Here is a 14,695-nt window from a genome sequence, read left to right on the forward strand (position 1 = left end):
GGAGTGGGAGAATAATAGGCATCATATTTAAAATTAATGAGTGTGGGTCCATATTTGTAGTATTTGTGGACCATTGAAAGGACTTTAGTTTTAATCATAAGAACGCTTGTTGAGTCCAAAGTTCAGTGCAAATGTCAAAAGTCATTTGGAACTTTGAGGGGAGGTCATGGACATACAAGTTTTTGATTCATCTCTAACTAGCAGTTAAAACCACAGATATGGAAGAGATTATCTAGACCAGAAGACTGGCAAATTCCATGGGACAAATCCATTCTACTGGCTGATTTCGTAAATACAGTTTTATTAGAACACAGCCACACCTATTAATTTACATATTGTCTATGTCTGCTTTCACTTTACAAAAACAGAATTGAATAGTTACAACAGAATATATGGTCCACAAATCCTGAAATATTAACTTTCTGCTGATATTAACTTCTTGCTGATTTCTTGGCTAGAGATACAAAACAGCTTAAAAGAAGTAGGACTATGACAGTCTTGGCAACTGCAACATTTTCTGTCCTGGGAGAGTAGGCTTAGTATGCACAGGAGACAGAAATAAGCAGCTATAGTGAAAATCCAGCACTGGTTTCACAGGAGTTCAAGATGGTGTTTCATATATTAAAGCCACTGTCAATTAAGACGACTGAGAATTACTCTTTAGATTAACAATTTGAAGGTCACTGGTTTTCCTCGCAAAAGCTGTTTCAGTGAAGGGTTGGGTGTTACCATTAGAGTCAAATGGAAGTGGCTTGACAATTGAGGATACAGACATCTCTTTGATAGGTTTGTCAAGAGGAAGATAAAGATAACAGTTTAGCTGGAGGTAATTGTTGGGGGTCAAGGGAGGGTTTTGTTTTATGTTACTTTGTTTCTCTTTGTTGAGATCAAATTAGCTTAACTAAAAGTTTGTGGAAGAATCTAATTGAAGGGGACATTTAACCATTACAGAAAGAAGGGTTAAAGCAGTGTTAAATTCCTCAAAAAGTCATAATAAGTGGAATGGAAATTACATTTTGCAGGAACAAGCCCTTTGTTGTAACAGAAGAGGAAGAGAGGGAGAGTATAAACAATGGAAGATTTTTATGCCTGGGAAGGGGAATATGAAAAAAGTTTCTAGATGATAACTTCTATTTTTCTGTTTTTTTAAAGAGTGAGTTTTTGTTTTGTTTTGTTTTGTTTTTTTTTTTAGAGAGAGAGAGAGAGAGAGAAAGAGAGAGAAAGAGAGAGAGAATCGTAAGCAGGCTCCATGCCCAGCACAGAGCCCCACCTGGACCTCCACCTCACGACAATGAGCTCATGACCTGAGCATAAATTAAGAGTAGGATACCCAACCGACTGAGCCACCCAGGTGCCCTACTTCTATTTCTCTTTAAAGCAGGGGTAGCAAGAGGGAGAGAGGGAGTGGACTAGAGAAACCGTAGACTTGCCAGTCAATATAGTATACTCATCTTAGTTTGAAGACAATGGAGTTATACTAGAGACAGCCTGTCTTTTTGGGTGCTTTGTTTTCTTTTGTTTTTAAATATGTGCTCAGCGGGGCCTGGGTGGCTCAGTTGGTTAAACATCTGACTCTTGGTTTTAGCTCAGATCATGATCTCACAGTGTGTGAGTTCGAGCCCCGTGTGGGGCTCTACGTTGGCAGAGTGTAGCCTACTTGGGATTTGTCTCTCCCTCTCTCTCTGCCACTCCCAGGCTTGTTCTCTCTCTTTCTCTCTCTCTCTCTCAAAAAAAAAAATTTAAAGACATAAATGAATGAATAAATAAATAAATAAATAAATCTGTGCTCAGCAACTCAGGTGCAGGCATGGAAGATATATTTGTCCAGGTTCATTCAATATTGGAGGTTTGAAAGGGGGATGAGGCACAACACTGAGGGGGAAATGATGTTATGCTTTATCGACAGTGTTATTTAAGAGATGGATTCTGGATTCTAAAGATCAGAAGGGAAGAGTGAGTGGAGGCACCTGGAAGGTTAAAGCAAGAAAATTTTGGTAAACAAGGCGGAAGAAAAAAATTCTGTTTAGAAGAGAGGGTGACTGATAGAGATTTTGGAATGTGAAGCAATCTACATATAACCAAGTTCAAGGAATAAACTTGAAAGGGTTAGAATGGGTCGTTTGGAGATGAAGAACCTAAGGATGTGAACCAAGGTTGTTCAATGAATTATCCTTATAGAATTTGAAGTAATGAGAGTTGATGCTCCCATTTTGAGAATTTTGAGAGTTTGGGTTGGCTACAAAGAGAGTGGGGAAGAATTTTTAATGACTGAAAATTCATGGGGCTGACTATTTAAAGACTGAAGAGGGACAAATTGGAAAACAACAGATCATGCTATTTAGAGAATGGTGTAGTCAGAGGGCAGAAACCTCAAAGGAGATGGTTTAAATTTAACAGGAAGAGCAGTAAGAAGTCACAGAGAACCAGAAGGACAGCACGAGCTCTTCTTTTTCTAGAATTAAAACAGATGTGAGAAAATAATTATCTACCATTTGAGGAAAGTATTTAAAAAGTGCACAAATAATGACAAAATGAACTGAACCACGGTACCTATACTTCAGAATGGATTTTCGAGTGAACATCCACATATACCGCAAAGACAGCAGGATTGACGGTTCCAGAGGGCACAGAAAAATGTTCTGGTATGGCAGACTGAGAAAGGAGTAGGGGATGACACAGAACTTGTTATGATGATACAGTGGAGGACAGACAGACAGAAGGGCATGATAGATTTGAACTAGTGGTCACTTTGAAATAGCTGGGTATCACGCCTACATCCAATAAGTCACGTATCCTATATCAAAACAACACCAAGACCCAGAAACTCTAGAATAAACTTTCTCTGACCTGCATCACCATTTTTGTATTTGATTTTACCTCTACCACCTTGATTTAGAACATCACATCTCTCACTCTTAGATCTTCCCAAATTTTCCTAGCATCTCCAGGTCTCCAATCATGATCACATTTAACCCAATCTCTAAAAAGCTTCCTAATCATCTAATTGTTATTCAAAATACCCATTCAGTGGCTTCCCAATGTGAAGTTGTTTCATATAGTTCTGCTTGTCTCCCAAATCTCTTCTTCCCCCAGGAACATTAGGCTCCATTCATACGGAACCATGTTTTCTAGAACTTGCCATGGTATTGGACACGTCCAAGCCTTTGCTCATGTATGATCTCTACCTGGAGCTTTTCTTCCACCTCTGGTGTCAGACATTTTTGTCTCCCTTACAGCCATGCCTCCAACTCAAGGCTTTCCCTGAATTTAATTTTTCAGAAAGTGTTAATCAATCTCTCCTTTGTATCTTGTATATATGTCTATTAAAATTGCTTTGACAAATGTTTGTTGCATTTATGTGTTTCCTTAACAGTTTTCTCTACTAGACAATAAACTCCTTGAATGATGATGTCTGTGACCTAAAAGATGCTTAATAAAGGCTTGCCAAATTGAAGTGGACTTCACACACCTGCTCTTGCCACAAGCACGCTGTTCTCAAGTAAGCGTTCTCTCTTTTGGCTCCACTCTTGAAATACAAATTGACCTCTCAGAATTTGTCTTCTAATGCCCTTGTTGGAAAATGTTAATAACTGGCCAGTGACAGGCATGATTAAGCCTTCTCTTCTCCTTTATTTACATGGGTGTCACTGCACTGGCTCTGAGAGAGCCGTAAAGAACACTAACACTGCATCCACGGTGACAGAACAAACCATTCCCTAGAAATTGATAAGGACTTTTCTTTCTGGAAATGAATTTGGTTGTGGCAAAACAAACAGTTGTCTCAACTGCAGCCCATCCCTTTTTCTTTAATAACTTCCATTTATTTTATCACATCCCTTTCTCCAAGTAGTATAATGAACACATTTATCTTTAAAGGATGGGGATTGGCAGAATTTTCCCCAATTTAGAAGAAATCTAAATGACCTTTAACAAAGCCTCTTTACATGTTTTAAGCTGTCCTGGTTTGGGAGTTTAGGTGAATCATGTTGGATTTTGAGTCTTACGTCTTAAATAAGAATCAACGATCCTGAAAAGAAATGAAACAGCAAATTTTGTTTCGTTGACTGGGATAAAATACTCAAACTAGTAGTATATTAAAGAAATTCTCAAGATGATTTCATGTGAGTATTATTGGCTGGTATGATTACAAAAAAAAAAAAATAGAATTTCCCTCCTGGTTCTGGGGAAAAAATAAAACACAACTAGTTGGTATCTCAAAACCCTAAAGTAAATTACCTGGCAAATGAGTATCAAGCAGGCATTTGTAAACTCCTAGTATGTTCTGGAAAATGTGGATCTTTTGTTCCCTTCGATTTTATCTGCCAACAAGGAGTTAAGAAAAAAAAAAAGAAAGAAAAACTACCACATCTTGTTGGAGTGACAGCTTTGCCCATATTTCCTTTGATTTAAAAATTTCTGTTTTTTTTTTTTTAAACAAAACTTTCTGGTCAGTAGGTCTCAAACATTCCTTTTTCTCTAGGAAATGAGAAAACATAGATCTCAGCAGAAAAATAGGTTTAAATATATTGCTCATCTTTGAAAAACTCTGCCTTATTTAGATTCCTTTCAGGCCATTGATTTGAGGAAATATTGACTCAGGAAAAGCACAACACACACACACACACACACACACGCACACACACATGCACATGCACACACACATCACAAAACCAAAGAGAAAAGCAGACAAATAACCAATAACAGCAGCAAGTAATCATTCTTATTTGAATCTCCCCAAATTAACCCGACTCTGAAATTTTTCTGTAAAACTTGTCAATGGAATGATTGCTTTAGAATTTCTATGTTCAATGATAAAAGAAGTAATCATGTGTGGTTTCTGGGTTACCTACCAGCTCTGGCAATCAGACACTTCAACGAAAATGCTGTTCCATGCCTTATAATATGCCTAGTTTGCATTTAGAGACTAAGAATGTCCAGAAAATTCCATTTTCCAAGAGATTCTCCACTACTCTTATGACATGCTTTTTGATATACAATCAGTAGGACTTCCAATCCTCTTCTGAAGATAAGAAAGCTTATATTAAGTGAACGGATTCTTTGCCTATGGTCACTCGTTTGAACTAGGAACAGAAACTAGGAACATAAATATTCTGATAAATTGTTTCACTGGACTCATATTTATATTTATTTAAGAGACAAGTCCTTCCTGCATCCCTGCTCTAGCTAACTAGTAGAATACAATGATGCCCTATTAATCTGGAACCATGCAGGAATAAAGACGGTGTGGGGATTTTTCAGATGCTTAAAATACCTAACATCTATACAATGCTTTTCCATATACACAGGGCTTTCACAGCCACTGTTTGATTTTATCCTCAAAACTTAGGGCATTTCACAGTTGTGAGAAAGCTGAAGTTAAGAAAATAGAGGTGAAAAAGCCTGCCCATGTTACAAAATTAGTTGTCAGGGTAAGAAGTGAAATCTGGTATTTTAACTTAGAGTAAAATGTTCTTCTTCAGGGAACTCTTTTTTTAAAAATTTTTTAAAAATGTTTATTTGTTTTTGAGAGAGAGACAAAGCATGAGTAGGGGAAGGACAGAAAGAGAGGGACACACAGAATCTGAAACAGGCTCCAGGCCCCGAGCTGTCAGCACAGAGCCCCATGCGGGGCTTGAACTCACAGAGCTGTGAGATCATGATCTGAAGTCGGAGACTTAACCAACTGAGCCACTCAGGCACCCCCTTACTTCAGGGAACTCTTAAAGATAAATGTCAACTCTACAAGTATCAAAATAAGTTTTTGTTTACAGTTCTGTCACAAAAATTTTTAAACATTTATGGTGTCTTTCCTGGTATTCACAGAGAAAAGATACTGAATATGATTTAAACTTTTTTTTTTTGTTTTTTGTTTTTTGTTTTCCCTTTGAGACAGGATGGTCATAATTAGCTTCCATTATTGTACTTTACTGTCACAAATACAGGGCTGTGCTTACATTTTAGTGTTTCTTTCTTATTTCTCAGTAGGAGTTTGTCAAATATCACCCCTCCTGATATGTGTGCTCACCTCAAAAAGCCTTTCATTTTCTTTTCCATTCCATCTTCTAATGTATGCTTCTAATATACTCTAGTCTGAGAGACTAGGTCATTAATCTTATTAAATGTGTTGGCTATGGTAATGGGTAAAGCGATCAGCGAGGGACTAAAATTCCCAAACGTTAGTGTGCACAAACACTGCTTGGGGAGTGTGTAAAATACAGATGCGTGGGACCTACTCTCAAATCTGGAAGATCTGGAATGGAGACTAAGAATGGTAACCAATTCTCCATGGGGTTCTGAAGGACGTTTTCTCCTGTCTGTCATTTAATAACACCAGTGTAGGAGCAGGATACGTGTTTCATGCGTGAAGCATATGGTATCAATTCCATATCTTTTAAGTTGTTTACTTTAGATTCTAGAAGAGGCAACATGGTTCAGTAAATAAGATTTGGAGTCAGTCACACCTGGAATTAAAATCCAGTTCTGTTACTTTCAAGTTAAGTGACCTTGGAAACAGGTTCTTAACCTTCCTCATCATCATATCGTGTGGGAAATGCTTTCTCACCTCATGTCACAGGGCTGCTATTTATGATGAAACGCGATCATGCCTGTGACAGTATCTTCATATACTGTATAGTTCCATACGGTTATTTAGAATTTTATAGTTTGTTGCTGCCAGAACACTTACTGAGAGATGAATCAATTATTAGTTTTCTGAAGCTCAGTGGCTTTCCAATTGGTGTAGCCAAAATGCCGCTAAACTAGCGTTCCTAGCTGCATCAGCAACCAAGGTAGGACATTCAAGACCCGGACACCCTGGCTATCAGCCCTTCAGGGCACATCAAGAGCCAAATTTGTTCAAGACCTTGCCAGAATGCGGGAGAAACACACACACACACACACACACACACACACACACACACCACAAAAGTGAAGGGAGAGCAAGGTAGAGCCTGCTCCCGGTGAAATGAAAATTGAAGGGTTTTCTGCTGCAGATTCTTCCTCCAGGTTTAACACCTGCTCAGTCACCCAACCCTCCCAATTTGAATAAGTGATTAACAACTCATTAACAGATCATTAGCTAAATCAGCCCAGTGTAGTGAAGAGGACCCAGGTTCACTAATTCCCCTGGATTATCACCAAATGCAGACCAAAAAGGAAATTAAATATGGCTGATAAAAATGCGAGCAATTATGCTATTTTTATATCAGGGTGGGGGAAAGTGGTTTGTAGAAATGACTCTTCTCCTTTCCATCCAGGAAAGCAGGAGTTTGGCCCTGTACTTGTTACCTTCCTGAGTATAATTCAGGAACCGTTTTACTACCCACCCCCTCCCCCCATCGCAGATTTTCCCAAGTGGCTGAGTGGATGCCTGATTACTCCTGGACCATTGGGTATTTCAGGTTTTTTTTGGGGGGGGGTATTCCAGGTTTTTAAAAATTAATTTATTTCTAAAATTCCAGCATAGTTAAAATACAGTGTTCTGTTAGTTTTGGGTATACACTGTAGGGATTCAACAATTCTGTGCAATTTTGTTCAATAATTCTATTGATGAACACTTGGATTGCTTCCATATCTTGTCTCTTGCAAGTAATGCTGCAATAAACTTAGGGGTGCATATATATCTTTTTGAATTAGTGTTTTCATTTTCTTTGGATAAACACCAGTAGGGGAATTACTGGACCATATGGTAATTCTACTTTTAACTTTTTGAAGAACCTCCATACTGTTTTCCACAGTGACTGCACCTGTTTGCATTCCCATCAACAGTGCATGAGGGTTCCCCTTTTTCCATATCCAGGTTTTTTTTAAGTTCATTAATTTATTTATTTATTGAGAGAGAGAGGCAGAGAGAGAGGGAGAGAGAGAATCCTAAGCAGGCTCCACACTGTCAGTGCAGAGCTCTGATGCAGGGCTCGAACTCACCAACCGTGAGATGGTGACCTGAGCCAATGTCAGACACTTAACCAACTGAGCCACTCAGGTGCCCCTCTCCATATCCAGTTTTAAGTCTCTTCTCTCAATAGCTCCCTGTGCACATGTCAGATGCTGGTCTGGCTGCCTAATGACTGCTTTCTGCACTTCATATAAGAAATTAACTTTTCCATTTGGTTATAGTCTGGTGAACGAAGGGGCAGATGACACAAACTGAGCCAGTCAGATACTCCCTTCCTGGATTCAATTTCTTGCACAGAGGTTCAGAAACCCTGAAAATGGTGGCCCGAATTAGTCACTTGTCTTTCCTGCCTCGTCAGGTACCTTGGTTTCTGCTTATTTCCAAACCTGGATCTCCAACTTCTCCTTGACTCTGAATCCCCATTAGCTTTTCCATCTATCGCTTTTACCCAAGCCATTCTGAATCCATTTCTCTTGCTTTCCACTAAAGAACTCTGATAATGTGGACGTTTTCAAGGAAAAGAGGAGAGGGACTGAGTTAAGTCTTAAAAACTGGAATCAATTGCTCTTACCTTTCATATTTTGATGGCTTTTTGTCTGAAAGTCTTCTCCAGCTCAGAAGTGGTCACCACACTCCTTACATTTGGCCGTCAGCATAGCTGATTGTTTTATCTCTAGGTCGTACATTCATTCTGTCCATTTGTCTCAGTCTTTGCTGCCACTTTTGCCCCCCTGCTAAATACTTTCACAAGACAGCTCCCAGCCCCCACCCACACATATTAACATAAATTGGATTATCTCATTAGATTAGTTAACCATCTCAGTGACTTCCTATTGCACTTAAAATAAAAATCCTGTTTGACCTACTGGTTGTCTCTTTATGTCCAGCCTCTCTCATGCCTTTCCCTCATTGGGGCCGTCAGACACATAGCACCCTTTCAGTTCCTTGGACAGGCAGAGTTCTTTCCCAGATCAGGTCGTATGAAAACGTGATGCTATTCCCTCTTCACATGAATATTTCCCTTTTATCCTTTAGATAGTTGTTTAATGTGACCTCCAAAAAGAATCCTTCCCTGATCACCCTATGCAAGTAAATTTTGTTTCTATTAAAGGACTCAGAAACTTGTAATTACATACTTATTTATTTTTGTCTGCTTATTGACTATTTTCTTCATTAGGAGGATGAGCAAAAATTATAGTTTGTTCACAACAGTCTAAGTCTATGCTGATTATCCCAGGAAATTATTACAGGTCATTTAAAATACCCAGGTTTGAAAGGTCACCCTAAACTTCAGATGATAAGCATCATGAGAGCAAAACCTGGTATGGTCTTTTTGTTATGTTGTTCTTATTTCTAAAAATTTAACCAAGACCTGTTAAGTTCTTGGGCAAAGAGTCCTCTTAGGGACCTCGCGAGCTCATGATCAAATTATCACCATGAAAAATCTCACAAAAGGCATTTTCTGGAATATTGTAACACTGTAATCTCCATCCCTAATTTACAATGGCCTGCAAGATTTTTTCTCTCCCTCCCGATAAAATCTTGTATTTTCCCATCCTTCCTAAGCTGTTAAAATTGGATTAAATGAATAATAAAAAAAAAATAATGCCACCATTCTCCTTTGTTTCTTATTCACCATCATCTTTCTCTTCCTCTTCTTTTTAAAAACTAATACAATCATTTATCAGACCTTCAGAGCTTTGCCTCTCTTAATCTTCCACAATGTACTCATCTTTCCCATATCATCTCTTTAAAATTATACCCTTCTAGAGTGCCTAGGTGGCTCAGTCAGTTAAGCATCCAACTTCAACTCAGGTCATGATCTTTTGGTTCATGAGTTTGAGTCCTGAGCCCGGCTCTGTGCTGACAGCTCAGAACCTAGAGCCTGCTTCAGATGCTGTGTCTCCCTCTCTCTGCCCCTACCCCACTCACACTCTGTCTTTCTCTCTCTCAAAAATAAATGAACATTAAACATTTTAAAAAATTATACCCTTCTAGGTTCACACGCTTACTTCCTTACTGACTTCAGGCTTCCCACCCAATTTCCAACAATTTGAGCTTTGTAGCAAAGCAGTCAAAAACGCAAACAGGTTCCATAGTACCCCTTTCCAGATTACTATTATTTCTGTGCTGCTTGTTAGCTTTGTGACCTCGGGCAGGTTACTTAAACTTTAGAATTCCTAATTTCTGATATGTGAAGTGGACATAATATTACCATAGTGTTATTATGAGGGTGAATCAAGACATGTATGTAAATTATTTAACGCAGAGCCTGGAACAAACGAATTGATTGATGAATGGCATCACCACCACCACCCTCCCCCCTACCCCATCGCCATCATGATCATTATCATCATCTTCATCATCTCCATAATTGTTATATGAAACACTTACTACAGTGCCTGGGAAAAGTAGACTTTCCATGCATGTTATCATTATAGTCAACAACACTAGCATCCATCCTGACCACCCAGATGATATCCAAGAGCTCCAACATTCACGACTTCCTGCATCTCCATTCACATAGCGACTACCTGAGTCTTATAGCAGTAACAGCATCAGACTCTAAATCCCATCTTCACATAATGGCTCTATTTTAATTGTTTCTTTTCCTTGCTTCCTTGCTTTTTCTCCCTTCCTATTTATCCATCTTTCTTCCCTCCTGATATTTACACCTATGCCAGCCTAGTTTCAAAGATATATATATATATATATATATATATATATATATATATATATATATCCCCAGAGACTTAATTTGCTTTAAATTCTTAGCAGAAGCATAATTAAAAAAAAAAAAAAAAACAAACAGAATTAGAAACTATTTAAGAAATCAACTTGGATAGTTTTAAAAATACTTACAAAGTCATATTTAGTATAATCCTACCCTAATAACCAGACACTAGGATGATCCCAAGTGGATCTTGCCTCCTGTATCCACACCCTGGTCTAGTGCCTATCTTTGAGTGTGGGCTGGACCTAGTGACTCGTTTTAGTCAATGGAGTAAGAGAAATTTGATGGAATGTCACTTCCATGGCTAGACAGCAAAAGCTTGTGACTTCTGTCTTGCTGCCTAAATCGCTTCTATTGTCTTCTTAGACTACACGCTTTGATGAAACAAACTGTCACAGTGTTTGAGACCAGCATGATAAGGAAATGAGGGCAGTCTTTGGCCAGCACCCAGTGAAGAACAGAGGGCATTAAAACAGCCAGGGAGCAGCTAAATCCTGCAAACAACCACAGAAGTTTAGGAGTAAAACTTTCCCCAGTCAAGCTTTGAGATGACTACAGCCCAGTCAATACCTCTATTGCAGCCTCTAAGACACTTGAGTGGAACGTCTAGTTGAGCCGGGCCAAAATAGTGTGACATTTGAAGCTGCTAAGCTTTGGGATCATTAGCAGGAAGATCACTCATGGACCGGGGTAGCCTTTTATATTTCGTCTTTCTTATCTCAAATGCAGGGTGTTATACATACGTGTTTCAAAACCCTGCTACCCGAATGCCCGATGTCTCTCTTACTATCAGCCTTCATTTTATCTTCACTGCTGCCTGGAAAGAGTTGGACTTCTCCATGAGTTTCTTTCTGCGACTCTACACACATTTAGAACTTGCTCTACACCAGCATTCTCAGCCAATAACCCATCCTGCATTTTTAGTGAGGAGTTTAACCTCAGGCATTCCTGACTCTCCCAGGTCTCTTGTAACTTTGGTGTCTCCCTGTGCTTCTAAACATCCCCCACCTTAGCTCTCCTCCTTTCTGACGACCATGCTTCTACTTCTCATTATTTTATTCCCTTCTGCCTTCTCCTGGGCTTTGTTATAGCAATTCAACTCTCCTCCCTCTGTTCATTTTTCCCTGTCCCTATCTAGCAATACCTATTCTTTTGACACAGATATTGTTATATCTCCCTATCCTTTAAAAAATAATAATAATGAGCCCCAGGAAATACAAGTTATCTTTGTACCCTAAGTTCTTCCATTCTTTATCAGGAATGGTTGACACTCACTCTTTCCCCCCTACCTTGGTTTTCTCACTTCTTTCTGCAACCATTTAAAAATGGTTTAGCCTACTTTCCTAGTAGAGCTGCTGTCCCAGCGATATGTAACTTCTAATAGTCTCTCTTCAACTTCCATCGTATCAATACTCTATCCCCTACAGTCTCTTTGAAACTTACAATTATGTATTTGGGTCTTCTGATCATTGCATTTTTATCTCCAGTTCTGGGCCTTCCTTTTCCGTTCCTTGAAAGGAGACCCTAGAAAATATTCTGTCCTCTGCTCCCCTTTATATATTTGTCCTTTGAAAAAACATATAGTAAGCACTTTCTGTGTACTAGACATTGTGCGGTACTATGCCTATTTGTTGCCTTAGATTTTTTCCCTTCTCCTTTGCCTGCATCCTTATTTTGTTTTTCACTGTTGCCTGGAAATTGATATATGACTCTCCTGTTAATGCTCCATGGAAGCCCTTGTGATCACTCAATTTCACATTTTGTCTCCTTCAAACATCAAACTTTCCTCATACTTTTCATCTCTCTTGGCTTCTGACTAAATCAGTGTGTCACGTGCATTATTTCTTGCACTGTTTCCTCCATTCCGTCCCTCTGCCATCACCCTACCTTATGTCAATCCCTTATTGATCCCTTCCTAAGCCTCTGTGATAATCTAACAACTTCTCCTTCCTTCAGCCTCCCTGTGTTCCGTTCTGTTCTTTTCTGTTCTAGCCCATTCCAGTTCTTTCTATTTTTTCTCTCCCTCCCCCCCCACCTTGCTCTCTCTTCCCTCTTCATTCCCTTCTCTTCCTTTTTCCTCCCTACTACCACCATCAGATGAGTTTCTTTTACTTACGATATCTCAAAGGATTTGTTCTCAGACTTTGTTTACCAATGCAAATCGAGAGACTCTGATTTAACTGGTCCAGGGTGGGGCCCAAGCATCGGCATTTTTAGTTTTAATATGCAGCCAGAGTTAAAAAACACTGACTCAGGTCATAGGAGAAGCATTCGTGTTTTCCCATCGATCACTGAATGAAGCCCCACTTTCTTATTCTGGCATTTAAAAAGGTCCACACTATAGTTGCAAAGTTTAAAAAATCTTAATTCTTGGTACATTTTCATACAGATACTTATCTGAATAAACTATCTGCTACAGTCATACATTACTTGAGATCTCCTGTAAGTATATGTCTGCTCATAAAATTTCCATCACCTAGAATTTGCAATTATAGCAAACTTGATATCACTGCCTCATCCTCATTTCTCCACTTGTCAAAATTCTAGTTCATGCATTCAAAACTCTTACAAGGTGTTAAGAAACAAACTAAAACTCCAGCACTTAAAAATTTGGGCAAAGGGCATGGACAGATATTCATAAAAGATAAATTGCTCATGGCTAATCAACTTATGGAAAAAATTACTGAATTAAGTACAGATTTAAATGGCAATAAGATACCTGCTTATTTCAAATAAAATAATAGTGTTTTTTTAAAGAAAATAATATTTAGTTCTGGCCAGGAGCTCCTGAGACTAGGAATTTCATTTACTGTTATTAGGAATATAACTTGTATTTTCGTTTTTGCCCAAATGTAATGAGAATCCTAAAATCATTTTTGATCTAGTAATTTCACTCATATAAATTTATCCTGAGGAAATGATCAGAAATTCAGACAAGGATTTATATGTAAGTTAGTTAGAAAAATGTTATTTATCATAGCAAAACAGTGGAAAAAATGAAATGTCCAATAATAGGGCAATAGCTACATAAATCACTGGAAACATGTTGGAATGTTACCATTAGAAATAACATTTACAAAAGACACAATGATGTAGAAAAATATGTTTGATTTCAGTGATAATCATCTAACAACTTCTGTACAATATTGTTTGCAAAGGGGACTTATTCCTTACAATGTTCTCTTCCTTACATGGAAAGAGAGATACATCCATTAAGGATACTTCTGGTCTTTCTCTGCTCCCTCACACACTTACCTCTTGAAAGGAATAACTTGAGGGGCACCTAGGTGGCTCAGTCGGTTGGGCGACCAACTTCAGCTCAGCTCTTGATCTCACGGTTCACGAGTTTGAGCCCCGCATCAGGTTCTGTGCTGACAGCTCAGAGCCTGGAGCCTGCGTTGGATTCTGTGTCTCCCTCTCTGCCCCTCCCCCTCTCATGCTCTGTCTCTCTCTTTCTCTCAAAAATAAATAAACATTTTTAAAAATTAAAAAAAAAAAAAACAGAAAGGGGTAACTTGAGAGAGGGGTGAATTTGAACACTCAGTTCTTCCTTTGTTTTTCTCTTTTCGTATCTTTTGTTTCGGCTCAGAGAACTCACATTCTGTAATTTCCTGTATGTTAAAGTTTTACAGGGGCAGTCCCAAAGATAAGGAGTCTCATAGATGTCCAGCATGTGGGTAAATCTTCCAAATTTTGTGTTCAAATAGGCTGACGGGTTATGTGAGCCAGTACGTATGTATGTATGTAACATTACCTCACTTAATCCTCACAGAAGTTCAGAGTAAGTCACTCTTCCCATTTTGCAGATGGGGAAATTACGGCTCTGGAACACGTTTATTCAGCTAACGTCCCCTAATTAGAAAACAGACCGAGAAAATAGTAGGCTTTAGGTCCGTCTGCCTGCGGAGCTTGTGCGTTTAACTTTTAGTATCGCCGTCTCCCTGGCTGAAGCCGCTGGGTCCCACTTACCGGCCAGCAAACAACAAACAGGCAAACAAACAAAAAAGACAACACAGCAACACCTGAATGTGGATTGTAGGAAAGGGACTGACTTTCAAACACTTCTG

The 14,695-nt window shown here is 38.8% G+C and overlaps 1 long non-coding RNA gene across 1 annotated transcript in view; it reads right to left on the reverse strand.

Annotated features, from left to right (window-relative positions):
- Nucleotides 1-8,598, reverse strand: part of LOC109492324 — a 47,848-nt gene extending 39,250 nt beyond the window's left edge. Inside the window, exon 1 of the long non-coding RNA XR_002146165.2 lies at nt 8,466-8,598. This is a non-coding gene — a long non-coding RNA (uncharacterized LOC109492324). The remainder of the gene's footprint in view (nt 1-8,465) is intronic.
- Nucleotides 8,599-14,695: the final 6,097 nt, after the last annotated feature.

This window comes from Felis catus, chromosome D1 (genome assembly GCF_018350175.1).
Source record: "Felis catus isolate Fca126 chromosome D1, F.catus_Fca126_mat1.0, whole genome shotgun sequence".
Taxonomy (NCBI): domain Eukaryota; kingdom Metazoa; phylum Chordata; class Mammalia; order Carnivora; family Felidae; genus Felis; species Felis catus.